At 38.8% G+C, this 21945-nt stretch overlaps 1 long non-coding RNA gene across 1 annotated transcript; it reads right to left on the bottom strand.

The window, feature by feature from the left end:
* Nucleotides 1–1488: 1488 nt before the first annotated feature.
* On the bottom strand, nucleotides 1489–17938 carry LOC106944700 (uncharacterized). The gene is made up of 3 exons (XR_001424396.1): nucleotides 17928–17938; nucleotides 5775–5777; nucleotides 1489–1614 (listed from the first exon to the last, which is right to left on the bottom strand). It is a non-coding gene; the product is annotated as an uncharacterized LOC106944700 (long non-coding RNA).
* Between the last annotated feature and the right edge of the window lie 4007 nt (nucleotides 17939–21945).

The following is a 21945-nucleotide window of genomic DNA, read 5'->3' as shown; positions in this document are numbered from 1 at the left end:
CTGCTCTGTGTAACATGGGGCGACCGGCTGCTAATGAGGCAATGAAGCTTCAAACTGCTTCGCTACCAGTGGTGGAGAAAGTACTCAAAAAATGTACTTAAGTAAAAGTACAAATACACAGACAAAAATGTACTCAAGTAAAAGTCAAAGTACCACATTAACATTTGTACTTAAGTAAAAGTAAAAAAGTACTGGCTTTTAAAAATACTTAAGTATTAAAAGTAAAAGTACTTACTGAATGCATTACCTAATCCCTAGTACAATATCATTAAGTGAACCGATCATATTTAATTTTAATACATTAGAAATGTACCATTTTAATGAACAATGCCACAGATAAAGCATGTTTTTATTGTGTTTACTCTGTAGCATAGTTTAGACTTAGATATGTGATTCTATGCATCATATTTTCAGGGATGGAAACATCTCGTCTCCTGTCCTAACATAGCATGAACTTCACTTTTTTTGCCACTATTGGTATTTATTTTGAAAGAAATCCAACCGAAAGGGGATGGAAAGAAGGTGGGTGGTGGAGGACTCGCAACCAAGGAGCCAGTAGCAGTGTTGTAGTCAAGACCACCTACCCAAGACCAAGTCAAGACCAGCACCCCATGCTACGTGACACAAAAAATTTAAGTTTACCTATCAAAATTGCTTCTCAAATTGATCTGAAAGATCCACATTTCCATAAAACACATAGATATCAAATACTTCGAGCTGAAATAAATTTAATCAGTAAAGATCCATCCAGACGAATCGGATCGTTCCTGAATGTCATATCAATGCAGACTTTGGTCACAGCGTTGTCCCATACTTACGACACCTCAGTCAACACCTCCACACAATAATTCAGTGCATGAGTGATAACTTTTTTTCATCGCAGATGCAACATGTGTCTCTGTACAGCTAGCTTTGCTAGTATCACTTCCACAGATCTTACCTTTCTTTAAGCTTTCCTTCCAAGTGATGCTAAACGTTGGACGAAGTCTCCACCGTCTGTGAAAGCGAAGCGCTGCTGATTTTACAAGCCATATCTTATGATTTATGCAGCGCTATTATATTACTGACGATTAGCCAGACATCTTCTCCCGCTCATAGAAAACCGCTGCGCATGTCTTGGAGCTCCACGTGCGAGTAAAGGTGGAGGCGATGGGTGACAACAGACACTAAGTCATGTTATTGCTTGGATTTTACGGCGCCACCTTAAGTCCCTGAACTTCACATTTTAACGGACAAAAAAGAACAATGCGACTTGGATGTAACGAGTAACACGACAGTTTTGTAGAAATGTAGTGAAGTAGGAAGTACAGATACTTACTGTAAAATGTACCATACCATACCATACCAACTTTATTTATAAAGTACTTTAAAACAACCACAGCTGATACAAAGTGCTGTACATTAAAACACAACATAACAATAAAAAAAATAAAAACTCTTACAGTTTAAAAACAAACCAACCAACATACAATTTAAAACTAGATCCCGCTGGAGTTGAAAGCCAAGTAAAATAGATGGGTTTTAAGACGAGCTTTAAAAGTGGACAGTGAAGGGGCCTCTCTAACGTGCAAAGGCAAGTCGTTCCATAACTTGGGGCCCATGACAGAGAAAGCCCTGTTCCCTCCATGTAGTGGAATAAAAGTAGAAAGTACCCATTATTAAATCTACTTAAGTAAAGTACAGATACACGAAAATTGTACTCAAGTACAGTAACGAAGTACTTACTTCCCACCACTGGCTATTGCACCACTGACCCACTTTGGGAGGTAGGCAAAGAGACGTAGCAACCATAAGATAATAAGGATAAGCTAGTGTTTCATAGGGATAAATAAACTTAAATGAAAAATCTTTGCAGCAGCAGATCTATAGGTGCTTAGAAGACCCAGGAAGTCAACCGATTTAAATAACTTTAACAATTCAACCAAGATGAGCACCAAAATATCCACCAAAAATCATGCCAAACCCTCTTTTGCTTTCAGGACTTCATATCTTATTCTTCGTATCATTGATTCAACAAGGGGTTGGTAATATTCCTCACCAGTTTTGCTGCAGATTTTGCAAGCTGCACATCCATGTCGTGAGTTTCTTGGTCTGACACGCCCAAAGATACTTGGCTGGGTTGAGACTTTGGGACTGTGGAAGTCATTTGAGGACAAGGAGCTCATTGTCATGTTCAAAAAAGCACTCAGTAATAATTTGAGTTTTATAACATGGTACATTGTGGGAATTTCCGGCTAGAGATGGTTTCACTGTGGTCAAAAGGGGGTGGACAGGTCAAATCTGACGTTCAAACAATATCAAGGGGCCCAAAGAGTGTCTCCCACACAATTACATCAAAAACTCCCTGAGCCGTTGGTGCAAGGCAGGATATGTTCATGGTTTATTATTTACACCAAATTGTGACCATAACATTTGCATGTTGCAGATAAAGTTGAGGCTCACCAGACTGGTCAGCATTTTTGCAATCTGTAATTATCCAATTTTGTATATCCTGTGTGAATTTTAGACTCGGCTTCTTGTGTTTAGCCGACAGTAGTGGATCCAGGTGTGGCTCTCTAATGCTGAAGTACATCTACTTCAAAGTTTGTAATTTAAGAAGTTGTCCTTCAAATACCTTGATTATAACACCTGGTTGTTTGAGCTACTTCTTCTGTCACCAAAAAGGCATTTCATAATGTTACTGGATAATTACCTCTTCTTCGAACCATTATGTACCACAAAGGGTTCTGGAGGTTCTGAAATATTTAGACCTAATTATTTTGTACAAACAGCCATACCGCATTCAAAGTCACACAAATCCCCATCATCCCCATTCTGACAGTAATATTAAACTTCATGTAGTTGTTTTCATCCTGTCTATATGCTTATGCACATCAGCTTGCTGCTATGTGATTGAATGCTTTTGTGTCTACAAATATACCATGTACAAAAGTAGATATTGTGTATTTAAAAATCTCCCATATTTTCACATACAGCTGTTTATATTGTTTGTAGGTATTTTTATGTTTAGTGGTCTATATTTTGTTACTGTGCTGCTGTAACAACTGAATTTCCCCACTGTGGGATACATAAAGGACTATTCTATAAGAAATTGAACAGTAGCAAGTAAAATGAACTCCATGTATATCATATGGCACGGCAGTTTTTTTTTTTTTTTTTTTTACCATTTTAAAACAAGAAATAAACTGCTAGACTCGGATGTTCCTGCCCTCTCCTTTGGTCTGGCATCAGTTTAATCATACAAAGCAGATAATATCCCACTGACTCCACATGAACTTTGACACAATTAATTTGAAGTATTCTTTCAGTCTCCCTGGTTATGATTATAACAACACAATAGTAATAACAAATTATTATAAAAAAAAATTACTAGTAAAATTTAGAAGGACTTGTTATGTTTTGAAGTAGCACTAAAGGTGTAGCCAGTGGAGTGAAGACAAGCTACTCCGAATGTGTGTGCCAGTGTTTTCGGTTCAGTTAGATATTGATTAATCTCCTACGCTTATCTCTCACTTAGGGGATGTGTGTGGGTGGGGAAGTTTCATGTGAATTTGTAAATGGGATCTTTCATAAAAGTCCATGTGTACAAACTGTGTTCATTCAAGGACAAATTGTTTTCCATGAAAACCTGATAAAACCATCTGTTCATCTCTGTGCAAACTTTAGTCATTATTTGTGTTCAGAGAAAAATTCCATTGAGCGGCAACACGCTGATGGGTTCTGCAAACTTTGGCTTGTCTTCAGTCAAACTGAGCCACAGTTGATTAGTTTATCAGCCACAAAAACCGTGTTGTTGTTAGCCTTACTGGTAGATTATTTCATAGCTGTCAAGGCTGTTGTCCAGCAGGGCAAACAGAGACATCTTAACCTGTCAGGAACACATTCAGTAACGATATAGGTTAAATGTTAAATATTTAACCTATGAATAGGTTAAATGATGATGTCCCTGTCCCCAATGACATCATCCTGAAATGATGTCATTGGGGACAGGGACATCATAAAATTTTCCAGTGTTGCAGAAAAAAAGTCAAAACACAGAAAACTATCTGAAAACTACACATGAACGCTTTAAGAATAAAACATTCATGTTGGGAATTTACTGAAAATTATGCAGGTTTATGGTTCTGATGACTAACACAACTTCTAGGAAAATCATACATGTGTCACATTTAATATCAGTACGACCCTCCATTTAATAAGGGTGACTCGTGAAAAAATATGTTTTCATGTTTCATGTTTATGTAATGAATCACTGCTGAGTCTCCAGCAGCCTTCCTGTTATTTTAATGACTCATGTGGCAGCAGGCTGTATGAGGACTGATTCTCTTCTTGATTTTTTTTTTTTTTTTGCCACTTCTTTGTTGCTGTCAAATACGAAATCCATATGATGTTGTTTCTATCAATGTCAGATAACAGCCTGGTGTCCATTCAGTGATGGCATTCCTGCTGGGAAGGACTTAGTGATTAAAGCAGACAGGTGTTCTTGGTCCTCGGAGAAATAAAGAAAAAAAATCATTGATGGCAACATGCAGCAATCATGGAGGAACATCCATAAAATAGATCAAGGCAAAGAGAAAATGGATCAGAGCTGGAGGTTGGAGAGATCCAATTCATCGCATGGAGAATCATTACTGGCTGAAAAAGCAAAGTCTTAGAGAATCTCTGAAAAAGCAATGCTACCTCAGTTTTCTGCAATTTTTCTACTTTTGCTTTGCAGTGGCTTGCAGAAGTATTCACACCCCTTGGACGTTTTCATATTTTACCACATTACAACCACTAACTTCAGTGCATCTTAATCTGATGTCATGTGATAAACAAAAAGAAGCACACAAAGTGTGAAGTGAAAGGAAAACTCAACATTGTTTCACATAAAATCCAGCACAAGTAGTTAAATTTATTAGTAAAAATATTTCACAAGTGGAGAATCTTAAAACAAAGTTAGATTATTGATCAATATGTTCAAGGATAGCATTAATCAGAAAAGTAACTCTTGGGAATAGTGGTGCACAAAAAAAGTCTGGACTTTATGGAAGAATGGCAAGAACAAAACTATTGTTGAAAAACAGTCATACTAAATACTGTCTTTCACAAGCCATGTAGTTTTGGGTGTGCGTCATCTTATCGGTGATACATGGTGTTGGCAGCATCCTGCTGTGGGAAGGCTATTCTTCAATAGCAACAGGGAAGATGGACAGATTTGATGTAAAGATGGATGAAGCTGGAAGGAGTTGGAAGATGCAAAATTCTTCCGGCACAAAGACCAAATATAGATCAAAGCTTATTATGGTGTTAAATTTACCCAGAGTCAAAGCCCAATAAAAAATTTAATGACACCTCTTAGCAAATTGTGTTGAGAAAAAATAACTCACCATGCAGTCTGACTGTGTTTGAGCTATTTTGTTAAGACAAATGGAGAAATTTTAGTTCTACAATGTGCAAAGTTTATAAATATTTGAAGTGGGTGAAATTAGCTTTTTCAGCAAGGAATCTAAATCAGTGCCACACTTTTCAAATAATTAATTGTTAAAAAAAATAATACTTTTCTTCCCAATTCATAATTACGCACATATCTGTTCTTGGTCTATCAAATAAAAGTCAAGTAAAGCATATTAATTTTGTGATTATACCAGAAAATGTGAAAAAATGTTTAGTTCTGGTTCTTTTGCCAGACACTAAACTTCCTAAGCAGCGTGTGAAAACAGGCCTGCTGTACAAAACTAGCCTGCAGTCCAAAAGATCTGGCATAAATGTTTGTAATCAAATGGATCTTCTACTTCCTGTCAGCGGAAGAATTCTCGGTTTAGTCACTGTGAAGATGATGGATCAAACTATGCAGTGAGTGAGCTGTCAGCTCGGGATTAGCATGCCGCTGTCTGATTTTTGGCACTCTCATTCCTAAGGGAAGTGTTTGTCTATAATTTTATCATATTACAGTGTGCCACTCTGACAGCAGGGCGGTATCGTCGTGGGAAAGCTAATTGAATTTGCTGACTGAATGTGCCGCAGCGCAGCCACTGTGGGTCTGTCAGGGTAGTGATGACACGTCATGTTGCACTCTAGCATGTCAGCAGCAGGGGGGGAAAGCCCCAGGCCCCGCAAATATCATAAGACTGATGAATTTGTCACCCTCACATCACAGCACAGTCACCACAACTGTGCAGGCTTGATTTATATCACCCTGCGTGTTAGATGGCGGCTAAAACACATTTCAGGATTCTGGCAATTTGGAGCTACATGCCGACTTTATTTAGGTTCATTGCTGTTGTGGAAAAAAAAAAAAGTAACACAATGAACAGGGGGAGCATTGTATATTAGGAGCCTGTTTAAGAAGCTGACACTAGGTTGGACTCACAGCGTGGTTGTAAATAGATGAAGACTTTGTGGGCAGTGGCCTTGGGTGAAAACTGCGCCGGCAGAACTAAAGAATGATTTACTGTATTCCCAACTCGGACTGCTCTTTTTCACTGAGGAGGAGGATAAACTGAAAGAGGAATAAATGTTGCTGAAGTTTTCCCAAGCATTGCTCAGATTCATTATGTGCATAACTTATTTAATGGCATTCCTTCCTTGTACACTTCACGCCATGCCTACCCAGCATGCATTGCAAGGGCTTTATAAGCTCCCAGTGCAGTAGACCAGCTCAAAGTTGAAGGGGTCTGTAGAGGTGGTGCGAAACTGGGAAAACCAATTTCTTTTTCTACTTGTGACATAATGGTTTTATGCTCACAATTGACCAAAAACGTCAGAAATTTTAAAGAACTAAGTGCACTTTAATGACACAGAACAAGAACAAGTTGGGAAAAATTGGCTTTTGGTGAGAAAGTTTTTTATTTATTTATTTTTTTTATTAGAGTCTGCATAGCAAACAGAGCTGATTAATTCAGCCCCCACCTCTAAAAATGATCCCCCCCTTCCTCAGCGCAGGAGCACTTGGGCATGTTTAGCACAAATGTAATTACGGCCTCGGAAAGCGGGCAGCTTTTTAAAGAACCCCTTCTCCTCAGCTCTCACTTCAATACCTGATGATGTCATGCCCTTTTGTGGGGTCGCAGAAACTCCTCAAATCAACTGCCACTCATGACCTTTTCTTTCAGTTTCTTCTCCCTCTCCCCCTTCACCCAGCTCTTTCTTCCTCTTTTTCTTTCTCTTGTTCATAACTGAGTTTCCCTTTATGGGTTGATCAAGCAGCAGCACCCCCCACGCCCCCCTCACAACTCCCCTCTTTCTCCTCCGATTGGCTCGCACCGCTTTTGGAGCTGCTTTATGAGAAATGCATGCCCCTGTTTAAATGTATTGATAGTCCTCGTAGACGTCCCGGCCTTTTGTCCTCCCGGCCGGCTGATTTCTAAAAAGTTCCAGAACATGGAAAAAAAAAAAAAAAAAAAAAAAGCACCCAGCACCCGGCTTTGTGCTGACAATCCTGCCCCTAAACATATTTGACTACAGACATATTGCAATTTGAGAGAGCATTGCAATGCGGCTCGGAGAATTTGACCCTTTTTACTGCCACTCTCTGTGGCAGAAAAAGAATGTAGTCTGGCAAACAAATGTTGTGACAGACAGCTTGTCTAGAGAATTTTATGGTCCGTCTGTGCAGTTGGTACACGGGTACACCAGCCCCCTGAACAACTAATGCTGCAAACATTTAATTTTGTTGTGTAGATTATGCTTTGGTTTGTTCTGTTAGTCCTTTGAAAGCATGAGATTTGGAAAATGTGCATAATTTATCCAATTCAAAGCAGGATAAATCATCATTCTGAATATGAACGCATTCTTATCTGGTTGTGATAAAGCACTTTGCAGTACAGTAAACCCTTCTGTCTTCTTTTACTTCTCATGAAGACTTCTCAGACAAACACAAAGCAGAAGAACGGGGTAAGGAACTATAAAACTCCATGAAGGTTTTCACTCCCAGTGGGGACTTTTCAGTGCTCACAGTTTATGTCTAATTATATTTGTCAGTGTGCTGAGGAATTAGTGGAGGCATTCATTTGTCCGACGGCCTGATTTTCCATCTCCTCCATGGGTCGTCTCTTCACCTATTCCATTCCAAGTGATTACAGCACACTTAAATGCCTAATTGGCTTTGCTCCTTATTAGCAATACAATTATACAGGCCTTGGGATTCTCATGTGTGCAGCCATCTGTGGAGAGGAGACACCATTCAGATGTATCCATAATTCAAACCGCAGTTATTCTTTCACCGGTGAGCCGGGGCCTTTGTGAGTGTTGTTCTTATCCTGGCTCGCAGGGCCCCCTTCGCCTTTGCAGTCTTTTGATCATTGCTTCACCTTTGTTCTAAAATAAAAGAAACCTTCCAGATAACGCAAATCACTATTGTTCATTTGAGGCCTGGGGATTGAAAGCGGGTTCTGGTACTAAATTTAGTTGGCATGCAATCTGTATTTTTCCAAGTAAAGAATGGACATGTTTTTTTTTTTTTTTTTTTTTTTTTTTTTTTTTTACTAATCATATGTTTACTTGAAAAACCCTCCCAGAATTAAAGTAGGATATATTTCACAACATTTTTGTCTCTGGTCAGTTGTTGTAGTAACTCTTAATGCAAAAGTGAATTGCGAGATTCTCAACACAAAGTGACATTTCAAGTTCTCTGATTCAGATTTGTGTTTCCTTGGTTGCTTTAATCTTAGGCAATTGTAAAATCGGGTTGGGTGTAATATTTGGTCTTGGTAAACGAAAGTTGTTTCAACAATCTTTTGATTCATGGTGCAATAGTTGCTGTATTAAACTTGCTTTGTATTTAGAGGTGATTCCTGGTTTTAAGGAATATTCAAATAAAATCTGTTATTAAAAATGAGACATGAAAGGCCGTTAAATATTTTATGTTTTAATGCAAGGTTTTTATAATTAGTCATTTCTTCTAAAAAGTCACAAATTAGAAGATTCCACCTGGGTGTAGCTGACTCCCAGCTGTTCTGTGAAAATCTCAAAGGTTTTTTAGAGAATACTAAAAAATAAAACACATTGTCTCTCTCTGCTTCTGTTTTGTCATTTGACAAGCTGCTACATGACCACACATAGTATCTGTAAAACCATATGGAGAAAGTTTTGAATGCAGAGATCGTGAGCAGTAATTACATTTCCTGTTTTGCATCCAATCAGGTTCAGCATTCAGTAACTTTTGCAAAACACACATTATTTTCGGGATCAAGGTACCACGTCACCATGTTTTATTTCTGTGCTGGTTCCTCAAGTGCAGGTGTTACCTTGACAGTCGGAAGTTTATAGTATGCGAAGGAGCTCCCTGAACTTTGGCATTTGTGATGGATGGATTAACTCAGCCAGGTATATTAGAGCACACTGATGCAGAGCTTCATTATCAGATGGCCATATCTGTACACAGAGGAACTCGTCTGCCTGCCTCGGGTCTTCCCCAGCTGTAATAAGACAGCACTGATAGTATCTAATGACAAGGCAGACACCCCAGTTCCTGATGCCATTATCAAAAGTGGCCTCATCAATCAGACCGCTGTGTGACGGTCTGATGTGTGTGCGTGTGTGTGATGACAGGAAAAGATCGCTGATGAGAGGTTGGATGAGGAGAAAGGGTGGGACAAGATGAGCGGAGCCGGGGTGGCAGGCAGGAAGAGGCGGGGAGTCTGTGGTCGTAATGAGGTGACCCACCTATCAACCCCTCTGCTGACCTGCTGAGAGATGCTCTTATTGGGGGTGTGGTGCAGACTCGGGGAACACTGTCTAATGTCAGTTAACACACTTGGACAATTTTTTTATTTAGCTTTTTGCTGGCATTTCATGCTGTTTTTTAATTTTTCTTGCTAGAAAACCGTCCCTACACTTAGAAACTTCAAAATGTTGTATCTGGATTTTAAGTTAAATGCCACTGCAATGGTGCACAATTAAAAAATAAAAGTTGATGCTTCATCTGGCCACATTTTGCTTTCTGGAAGCCACATGCATGTCTCTGAGCTGTGTACATCTAGAGACTGAAAGCTTTCCTCTTTGAGAACAGCTCAACTTCAGACAAACTGGATGAAACGCATCGTTAAACATTCATTTTCAAGTCTGGCCACAGGTTCTTAATTAGGTTTAGACCTGGACTTTGATCAGATCATTTGAAAACATTATAATATATCTTAGCATTCTATTGTGACTCTTTCTTTAGTGTCATCTTGCCAGAAGATGATGCTTCATCCAAAATTCAAGTCTTTAGCTGAATCATAAAACCATAATAATGCCACAGCTGTTTTATTAAATTACACACAGATGGACAATTGTTTACCAGACAGGTAATTTAGCTGCCCAAAATTTTATTTGTGGGTTTCAAAGTAAAGAAGGGTGAATAACATATGCTGGGCAACCTTTTCAGATTTTTGTTTGTAAGACTTTTTGTAATACTGAAAACCATCTAGAAATCTCCTTATGTACTTTGTGTTGGTCAAGCATATAAATTCCTTTAACTTTTTTTAAACTTTGTTGTAACGTGACACAACATGCAAAAATTCTACGTGTATTTATGCTGAATACTATTGCAAGACAGTTGAAGTGAATATTTCTGCATGATGCAGCTCTAAGCTTAACTGACGCTCGTTTCACAACATTTAAGGATGTCCACTTTTACCCAACAGGTGTCATTTTTGCTTTATGAAATCAATGCATGATGAAGAAACAACTGTAAGTAAACTGCATGAATTCTGCGACCGGATTGCGTCTCACACACACACACACACACACACACACAAACACACACACACACACACACACACACACACACACACACAAATTCCTGTATTCAAATTGCATCTTAACTCAGACACTTGACAAGCAACACAAGTTGCTCAAGCAACTTTTATTGCTTAAGCACAGGAAATTTGTAATTCACCAACGTGAACAGCAGAGCGGTGTGGAGGAAGGGGCTGAGCTTACGCTCATGGGGATTAACACGTTTGGAAATTCTAACTCTCTCTGTCTGACATCTTTGTGTGAGAAGAAAAGCTGAGGACCCTTTTGACAATGACATTTTTCACATGATCAGGGCTGGAGGAAAAAGTGCCTTTGAGAGGCAGTGAAGCCCGGGAAAATTGTTTGTTGACCGCATAACAACCATCGTCCTGTGGCTGTCAGGCCTGCGTGGCAGGAATTCCTTTGGGGAAAAGATTAATAGTTCATTTTCATGGCAGTTTGCTGAGAGGAAAAGCAGAGTGGAAGATGTAAGGAATGCTAGAAAACACAAATAAATTTATTTAATAAATATGCAAAAAAAAAAGAAGAATTAAACTTTAAATAAATTTAATGCAAGATAATTGCTAAATTGACCTCAAATAGATCACATTCCCTTTTTGACAACAACATCATTTGGATTGCTTTCAAAGAGTGCTGATGCTTTCTTATAATGTCTCATTTTACTTTATAAGTAACCTTAGATATTACATAAACAAGAATTTTAATTTTTGAAAATGTTCTACATACCTTTCCTGAGAAAATTCAAATTAGAGTGGAATTAAAAACTTGTATTGCACTTAGGAATTTGTTTACATTTTAAAGCAGAAATTCCAATACAGAAAAACCTTGCTGTGGGTTTATGCCTGTCAATCTACATATATCTATATGACAAATAAGGTGCTGGTCTGAAATAGATTTGGTGTTTGAGGACAGCAGCAGATAATTTGCTGATAATCTGTGCAATTGTGGAATGGCAGGGACAGCACATTCTTTTGCAGGTTGTGCTAAGTTTTCATTTGGAACCAGAACATTAGTCCTTATTTGTTGGTCGTGTCACACTTTATAGCCTCAGGAAAACGCTCAACAAACAGTAACAAATCACTTTCCGGGAACACGAGCAGGTAACCTCACGATAAGTAGCACAAACTTTTGTCCTTTCCCAAAGTTTTTACACCAGTAATTGTTCTAAGTGCAGATATCAATCAAAGCGCTTGCCATTTACAGTACATTATCCCCTACATTAGCTCACTTAAATTATGTGGGAGTGCAGGTAGAGGCAATACAAACACAAGCGTGTATGCATGTGTGTTTTGAGAGAGTGAATGTGTGCGCGCACGCAGTTACCTTGTTAGCCCGTGTCAGTGCAGACAGAGGTTTGCTCCCCAATAGATCACGGCCTCACTAATGGCATATGATGCTGCTGCTGCCTCAAAATGAGGCATGTAAAAGAGCGACATTATTGATCGTGCCTGGTGAGTCGTGTGGCCTGCAAACACCTGCCATTTTAACGGCACGCTTACTTTTTCATGGCTGTGGGGATAAATCACGACGTAGCTGTGTTCTGGATCAGGGGGGCCTCGGCAGTGTGGCAGAGCGCTCCATCACATTTTATATTGTGTTAATAATGTCAGATGTATCTATGTGTGTGTGTGTGTGGGTTGGGGGCGGTGGGGGGTCCATGCATGCATGCATTCATCACAGGCTACGTGGTATAAGAGGAGAGGACATTACGGGGGTGTCTTGCTAGGAGACAGACACCTCCACTGAGCTCTCCGTCATTCCTCCACAGACTCAGACAGAGACTGCGAGGATCTATATAAGAACCATATAACGATCCATCTGCTGGGCTTCTTTCAAAAGCACTAAATTTTAGTCCAGCAAACATTAGTCAAGACATATGCTTTCATTCTAGCTATCAGAGAGGTTAATGGGATTAATTTACAATTTCAATCACTTTGAAATATAGCCATAAATAATTCATAATCCCAACGCAAAGGGAGACTTTTGCTCATTAATTCTTTGAAATTATTTTCGCTCACTTTCAGCTTGACGAATGATGTCCGCAAGAAAAACATATTGAAAAGTGCAGGAAAAGAAAGAAATAACTGCTGTCATCTTGTTGTTTTTTTTTCTCTTTCTTTTGCAACAAAGGCAATGCAGTAAGAGTGTTACATCTGCTCATCTCTGTTTAAATCTCTGTCAACGAAGAAGGCGCAGATCGTCTTGGGGGTGTAGCTTCTGCCTAAGCTGCTCCTGCAGACCTTCCAGGAAATACACTTAATCTGGTCAGTGTTACCTAGAATTTACAAATGCATTGGTCCATTTGGGACATGATTTGCTATGTACAGAGTGAGGCGTGTTTGGAACACCAATTAAAATGACTACTAGAAATTGTACCTGCAGTAGCATAATTTCATAATAAAATAAAATAAATATAAATCTTTAAATCAGATTCGTATTTTACCGTCCCTGAATGTTCCTGGACAGTTTGGACAATGAATGATGAGTTTTTTTTAGTCATAGTTGAACAATCTTGCTTGCTCCCATGTAAAACACTGTAAAACACAAAAAGAACAAATAAAATAAACATTATTTAAAATTAACTTGCATTTATGCACAACACAATGCAGCATATAGTTATACAAGTATCCCAACCAAGTTTGAGAATGGCCGCCAAAGGTTAGCACAAATATCACTACCTTAATCCTTTTGGGTGTGGAAAATCTCATTCATTGCCAAAGATTAGCATCAGTGTTATACTCATAGACTTAACAAGGCTGATGGAAAAGTTTTCTGTTAAAAAGATGTAATTTGTTGCACTGTTCTGACCAAAATATTGGAGTCTTTAAATAAAAAGACATTCTGAATCATTCTAGGTGAACAAGAACAACAGGTAATGAACTAGTAGCACCATGCTATTATGACAACATCTAGGAGTGATACCATGTAATCCACAAGCGCCCTTCCCTGCAGGCACTTAAAGACTTTGACCTTTTGCACTCTTTTGCAATGTGGTTAATGCAGATTACAATGGTTTGGACTACTGAGAGCCTTCCTGACAGCTGCTCCCACCTCTCCCGGTCCACATGGCTGTAATTTAGCAGGCTGGCCGGACAGCTTCTTTCTGGAAGCTTTGAAGCCAAGCCAGTGGAAATTAGAAACTTTGTCGTGGAGATATAAAAATGATAATAAAAGAAAATGTAGCTCTTTATCCTCACGCGTCTCAAGTTGAGATGAAGAAGACAAGAGCCGGAGGCTTTGAAGGGAATCAGGCAGCCCAGCTTGAGACGAACGTTGGCACTTCTGCCTTTCTCTGCCACCGATTTGAGCTTAAGCAGGATCAACTATCAAACTATCGTAAACAGGTTAGCCACATAAATGTGGCTGAAAATCAAATGTGATTTTCAGCATCTACAACCTCAAACTGCAGCTACAGTTGCTGTGTTGGTTACTTTTTGTTGCTGCTTTCTTACAATTGTGGAGTTAGTTAGGGGTTAGAATAGCAGCAACGGTTATTTTGGACACTTTCCAAGCCACAGGATTTATTATGCCTTGTCAGTGAATCGTTGTGTGTATTGAATATATTCGCTCTAAACTAATTGACCAGTACGGTGAGAGGCGCTGAATTAGGCAAATGGGCCCAGGATGTGAAGTTAGACTTGATTTATTACTTTGAATGCAACTCAAATCAATGGCTTAGTTCCCCAAAAACCATTGCATTTCCCAGCTGAAATCATTGTTATGCTTAAGAAAAGAGAGATTATGCAGCCTTAATGAGTTTCAGTGGTTGAATGTGTTTGTGTCCCATTCAGGGGCGAAATCATATTTAATGGCTGACACTCAGTTCATGGCAGGTCCTCCTTTTTCTCAGTGGCAGGTCACCTTCGTCAGTGGGAAGGCCCATTCAAAGGGGAGGGCCAAAGATAGGGTTCTACATTCATGAAAAGAGGAGCACAAATGCCGTGCATGAGAAATGAAATGGGAGAAAAGCAGCTGATTTGCACGCAGCGCTGCAGCTCAGCTTAGGGCTGGCTATAGGCCCCAGCCGGCTGACCTCACTGTGCCAGACTGGGACCTCACTTGTTTTGGGAGATGCTTTTGTTTCTCCAGCTTAAGAAGAGATCTAATTTCATTTGGGTCTTGACAGAGCAGTCGCCGTGGCTTCTAGATAAAAAAAATGTTGCAGGTCATTAATAAATTAACATGCTCATTCTTCTGCCTCCGTCACAATGTCCCAAACAACCACACTTGTATGCTAAGCAGCGATAATTTTTCCAAAATCTATTCAGGCTTGTAACGCATAACAGTTATAGTATTTTCTTGTCAGAAATGTATAAAAATGTTTTTAACACAAAAAGCAAATTTCTCCATTGAGAACCAAAGACTAACTGTGATTCATTTATGTTTTATACTCTGAAAGCTTTCAGGTGTTCTAGTTCCCTAAGATATAAAATATGCCCTTTAAAAACTGAAGTTGGAATAATTCATATGAAAAATGTTATGAATGATTCCTTTTAGGAGAATTAATACATTATTTGTGGTAAAGTTTTTTTCTCTATACAAAGCTTTTGCTGCACCGTGGAACCTTAATCATGACCTTTAAAAGTCAAAAATGTTACTGAAGTGCCACAGACCAAGCATTAAACACCAGGATTACTGCTTGGAATTAGCAATGAGCTCAGGACTTACTTGATTGATTGGTTAGGATTTACACAGAACCCCAAGCCAGTTAGCTTTGAATGTTGTTGCACAAACAAATACATTACTATATAATAATCAATGGAATTGTTGTAATCTGACTCGGTGTCAGTGGTGATGTGCTCCTAGTTGGAGCATTGCATTAGCATGAGGAGTTATGAGATTAACAGTCATTGACTGACAAATGAAAAAAGACCATCTCAGCTTATTCCACTTTAATAAGCATTGAATCCACTTTATTGATTATTCACTGCTAATATGCAGTAGCAGAAATCAATAGGCAGTCCAGCTTTCATTTCAATATAAATCCAATTATTGCTATTGCTAAAGCTGAAGAAATTAGAGGGGAAATGGACTGGCATGTTATTTCATCATTTGCCCCTCTATAATGACTTCAGAGGTAGACTTTATTCAGTAAAATCACAACATGTACTGAGTAAATATTCTTTATTATTATTTATTGGGGGTGTGTGCCCAGTGTAAACTTACAGTGACCTCAGAAGTTAATTAGTTGTCATGAATCAAACTTTATTTGCAGGCTTTTATGCAATTCAATCACTGATTCAGTCAAACATCATTATAAACTAACAATTGTATTTAATAACTCTGCACTGAGCTTCATTAATATGCTCTGGATTTGACAGTTCTTCTCATGGAACAAGCAGAAATATTTCCTACATTCCTCAGAAGGCTTTGTTAATCCTGCTTAAACCGCCTTAATCACCTGGTCACACATTAGGGTGTTTGGTTTTTCCAAATCATTTCTAGTTAGAGAGAGAAGTGAGGGGGGCAGAAAGAGACATCATTACGCTGTAATAAAGCATCCATATGGTGTAAATGTTGAGCTGGTGCAAATCCCTTCAGCTTAGCTGCAGAGCACCCTGGCAAGAAAGGTCAGGAGTGACTGCTTCTCGCTTAAGCATATGTTTCCGTTTTGTGCTATGTACATTTCTGAAGCGATGCTGCAACTGAGCACTATTAAGGTCAAACATGAGATTACAGTCGCAGGTTGATAATTAAAAAGATTGTTTTTCAGAAATTCAATTCAAAAGATGAAACTCAAATAATATTCTGTATAGATTCATTACAAACAAAATTACATTTTTCTGTTCTTTTTTTTTTTATATAATTAGGCTTACTAGTAAAGTAAATCCAAACTTCAGTTTCTCCAAAACTATCAATAAAGCACTGGACTTCAATATTAAAAATGAGTAAGGTCCATGTCCTGCTGGAAGGTGAACCCATGTCTTAGACTCAGGTTTCTTGCAGACTTTCTTCCATCATTGCCCTGTATTTTGCAGTCCTGCTTAGTTCTGATCAGTTCCCTTGTCCCTGCTTAACAAAGCAACCCCTCAGCATAATGCTGTCGCCACCATGTTTCACTCTCAGGATGACATGTTTAGAGTGATGGCCAATGTCAGATTTCTTCCACACATTACATTTTACAAGGAGGTCAAAATGATACATTTTGGCCTCGTCTGACCAGATTATCTTTTTCCGTGTTTTTACCATGTTCATGGCTGCAAATAACTCTTACCATAACTTTTTTTTTAGCAATGACTTTGTTATTTCCACTCCTCTGCCACCTGGGATATTTTCTTACATGCAACTCGTGCTTTAAATGTCTCCACAACTTTATCTTCTTGCTCCTTGATCTTAATTCTCTTTAGGCAACAGATATGAAATTACACCTGTGTGAACTTTTACAAATTTATTATGTAGTCTAAAACATAAAAGGGACATGAAAGATTGGCATTTTTGCATTTGTAAAAAAAAAAAAAAAAAAAAACTATATTAGACATGTTTTGGTCAGTCACATAACATCCAAACAAATGACTTGTGGTTGGAACTGGACAATATTGTGATCTGTCTCTGTTTGCATATGATTCTTTCTATTTTACACTGAGAATATTTTTGTTATTGTGTTTTGTGTGTTTCTGTGCTTCATGTTGAATTTCTTTTTTCTGTTATGTTCAGCTCTTTGTGTATTATATATAAACTCTTGTTTTAGTTTTAATCCTTTTCTCCTTTGATTAATAAATCATTTTGTGACAGAAATGGCAAAATGAACAAAAACAAAAGTTCAAAAATATGAATCCTCTTTTGTGCAACAGAAATCCAGATTGTTCTTTATTTTTTGTCCTCCGACACTTGAACACTGAAAACGTCTCTGCTATTCTGTAAGCACATCAGCTGAGAATATTACATTGTTACGGAAGCACAGCTTCTTAACATTGCAGTGAAATATTCCTAAGCAGTTTCAGCCTTACGTGTTATTTCAAAAGTTAATGTAAAGCATTTCGTGATGGAGTTTAAAACCTACAATTAATACCCACAAGCGTGGTTGCAAAGTAATGAGTGCCTGCTTACAGGACACTCAGACAGACAGGGCTCGACAAGTGGGTGGAACAACATGAGGTAGTCATTACATTTAACCCTGTTTATCATTGACACATACTCGGTGTTTGAGTTTGCTCAGATATAAACCAGCAAATCTCTCCTTAATCCCACTTTCTGTTTAGTTGCACACTGTCCTCTCAGGTCTCCTAATAATAGCTTTGTCCATAAAGAACAGCCGTCAGAGCATCGGGATGTAAGACCGTGCCGCTGTGCAACTGTCACTGTCTGTTCATCTTGGAGAAGATACAGAAATTGTCCTCATACATTTTGAAATGTGTTGCTGCCCTCGGCTTAAAGGCTCAGAAAGCCACATTATTCTACGTTGCATTGGAATATGGGAACAAAACTGGAAGCCCTTACTTTCACCCCCTCCCCCCATCCGAAATCTTGTACTTTGCCAAATCCTTTTAAAGTAGACAGTAGTCACCGTGGTCCCGAAGGCTCTGCCCCTAATTACAGAGGAGCTGTAATTACAGAACCTGGATGGAGCGCGAAAGAGAAGAAAACCTAAATCCAGCTATTGTAAATGTATACTGCCTTTTGATGATACCTGTTTTCCTGCACTGAGAGGTGCAAATAATCACATCAAAAAGAACAATGGCTGTGCACCTGCCTCTGATGCATGTGTCCACTCACATGCAACTAAACATTACGGCTGCCCGCCCCCGTGCTCCCAACATTCACCTTACAATAATACCAAGGGAACCTAGGAGTATCCACTCTTCTGCTAATGATCAACTTATTAAAGCCAAATCTGGGTGGTGCTGTTTACTAAATACCTACAAGAAGACATGGCGAATCACTGCTTCCTCAGAAGATGCACTTGTTTTTAAAGCATCTGTTTTCTCTCACATTTGCTGTTTAGTAAAGTCAAACAAGTGGATTTTCTGTTTATATTTCGGTACTCGCAACAAATGAAAAAATTGCATATAAATGTTCCGAGAGCGTTTATCACTGAAAAAAATGTCATTTAATTAAACCAAGTGAATACACGTTGTTTGACATTTGAGAAAATGTCATGTTTGTTGCTTGCTTGTTGTGTTATGCTCTCATCATATAAAGCACATTGAACTGCAGAAATGGAAATAAACTGGCCTTACTTTGCCTCTGCGTTTGAAGTGAGCGCCGCTCGGCTTTCATTTCCTGCCCTGAGCACTTGTTGCTCATGACGTCTCTAATTAAGCGCCATGCTGAGTTTCCCATAGAGCGACTGGCTGCTCTGCTGATGTTTAATACCCACGACCAGACATGACGCCTCATTGACAGTGGTATGGTTCACTGGCTTTACATTTACCCTGAAATGTATACTTTCAGGTCACCCTCTCAGGTGCAAAGTACATCTGACTAGGTCTCTGCATGTAAACCGTACTTCTGTGTTAATCAAACCCAGCTGCAGACATTTATTTAACCTCTTATAACTTTATGACATTATTACGAAGTTGTTTTAATATGTTAACAGTGGAATCTGCAAAGTTCAATGCTCTTAAAGCTTCACTAAATATGTGAATCTGTCTGATGTGAATCTGTTCCAGCCTTGCCTCCAGAGAACAGCTACATTTAGCCACAAACAAGTCAATAATCTCCTCTGTTGAAAAAAAAAAAAGTTTAAAAATAGATTAAAAACCAAGCATGTTTTGGTAACTGCTTTTTCTAGTTATTTGCTTTTCACCAAAAATACTTGATGGGTTTCTTGCCACATGAATTTCATAGCTCTATGAATTTACTGCTGGGGCTTCAGGCTGAATGGGACTTTTCAAACAAAGGTCAAAGTAGACGACTTAAGTGGGTCTGGGTTGTGTGGCACAGCTGGAAATAAGGCCCTGGGATTTTTAGTGCTTTATGAGCCCGTTGTGAAGCTGATAATGTGCATTGTGGGAGTATATTCTAAGGAAGAAGAGGTTAAAGACTATGGGAGGAGATCAGCAGCTTGGATGAGGAGGTTTAGTGGTAAGCAAATCATTCCACCAATATTGCAAACAGACAGAAGACTTACTAGATCATTAAATTTATGTGGTAATGAGACTGGGAAAGCTTTGTCAAATCATAACTGGTAAATACATTTATTAAGACTGGATATTTGCTTTTTGTTGCATACAAAACCCCAAAATCTATAAACCGGTCCCACAAGGCCATAGTGTTTCACAGATTTAACAGTGTTTTGTTTCTGCGTCAGCCAGAGCCCAGTGTGTGTAACTGTTTCTGTCATGGCTGACAATTTGATAGGTTTTCACACTTTGGTTTGCCAAGGCTTCCCATTTTTCTCCTTCTCCCCATTTCCGGGCTAAAGCCAACCCGAGGTTTACAAATATTGAGCCCTAATCCTCGGGCCTCAGACAGCGGGGCCTGCTGTGTGGTGCTCAACAAATGACTGAGTGTTCATGAGCGAAATTAGTTCAGGGAGGCCTCTGTTTCCTCTCAATGTTGATATAGGGGCAAATAAAAAAGCAGCATAAATGTGGAGTCCCACTTCGTGAGAGCCTCCGGGCCCTGCCACTGAAATAAAGCTGAAGGCTGAAGGCTCAGTGTATTTTCAGAATAAGCACAGTTATGATGGAAGACTTGCCATTCTGTCAATACCTTATAGGCACATATTCTTGGAAAGCTGCTGTGAAGGATCAACATGCGTTGAAGAATCTAGATTTTAATTCAGTTTTCCTCACCTTCTGTCCTCAATGAAAATTTAGCCGGACCTATTTAACTTGTAACATACTCTGACAGTTAGCCAAGTGCCAGAAACGACCTCTTTGTTATTAATGGCTCTCATGTCTCTAATTTAAACAGCGGTATTTAATTCTGTTCTGGTCATAAACCTCGGTAAGACAGTGAAGCTTGTCCAGATATTGGAATGCTTTACATTTGACACACTTTTAATCCACAGACACTGGCTAGCACCTAGCTACAGCTCATGTTTTGGAGATAGTTGGTTCCTCCCCCATGTGAAACCATCTGTGGACCTTTGTTTTGTTATTTGTTTGATCCAGGCATGGGATACATGGCAAGGTTGCACGCTGGGGGAGTTATGATGTTTTTGGTTTCCTGATACTGTATGTCCTGAACAATGTGTGCCCCGAAAATAAATATTAATCCATGCGCAGACTTTGTTCCCACCCAGCCGCTGTGTGTGTTTGTGTGTGAGTGTGTGTATGTGTTTCTGTTTCTGGACCAGACCCAGCTCTAGCCCCATTATCTCTCTGTGTCTTTGTATGTGCTGATTTATTTCAACAGTGCTCTTTCGGCCAAGCGCTGGGTGCCTCCTCTTTGTCAGCTGCTGTGTGAACGCAGAAGCCTTTGACCACCTTTGACAGTGTGAATATTTTAGCTCCCTTTAATATGCAGCCTAAACTTTTTATGTAAAGATGAGGAGTTGGAAGGGGGTATAGAAATAGGACAGGATAGCAAAAGAGTGCCAGGGTGACGTAGGAGTTCAACAATGATGCTATAAATTAAAGGGGGATGAAGAAAATAATGTGTGTGTGTGTATATATATATATAATATACATATATATAAGATGCTTTCACCTCATTATTTATTGTGACCATTTTTCATTTACCGCAAATAAATACTAAATTTTTGCTTGAAATTTCAGAGACATGTTGTCAATAGTTGATAGAATAAAAGAACAATGTTAATTTCATTCAAACGTTTAACTATAAAAAGTAAAATCCGATAAACTAATCATTTTAAGTGGCCTCTTAATTTTTTCCAGAGCTATATATATATATATATTATTTATTTATGCACCATTTAACATTATATATAATGTGAAAATGGTGTTTTGAGTGAGGCAGTTACTTTTGCCCTCGTCAGTCCAAGCTACCTATTTTTTCCTTTTTTTTATTTTAAACTTGCTGTCCCTTATCTAATAAGTTCTATTCCAGGATATCTCTGTTTTCAGCTCCATTCATCTACACGTCAGTTCAAGGAAACATAGCTTTCAGGGAATAAGCAAGGATTAAGCAAATATTTACTGAATCATTAGTGAAAGGTAAATCCAGGGATCAAAACACGCTGGAATATATATATAAAAACAAAGCAATTGATCATTTTGCTGTAAATGACAGGATAACAGTCTATGCCAAGTTTTTTGAAAGTATTTACTCTGGGGCATTTACTTTTTATCTGTTGTACATATTTTTATTGGAGTT

Source organism: Poecilia latipinna, unplaced genomic scaffold (genome assembly GCF_001443285.1).
Source record: "Poecilia latipinna isolate Pla-1442-1.1 unplaced genomic scaffold, P_latipinna-1.0 Scaffold109, whole genome shotgun sequence".
Lineage (NCBI taxonomy): Eukaryota > Metazoa > Chordata > Actinopteri > Cyprinodontiformes > Poeciliidae > Poecilia > Poecilia latipinna.
This window is presented reverse-complemented; position numbering and strand designations above follow the sequence as displayed.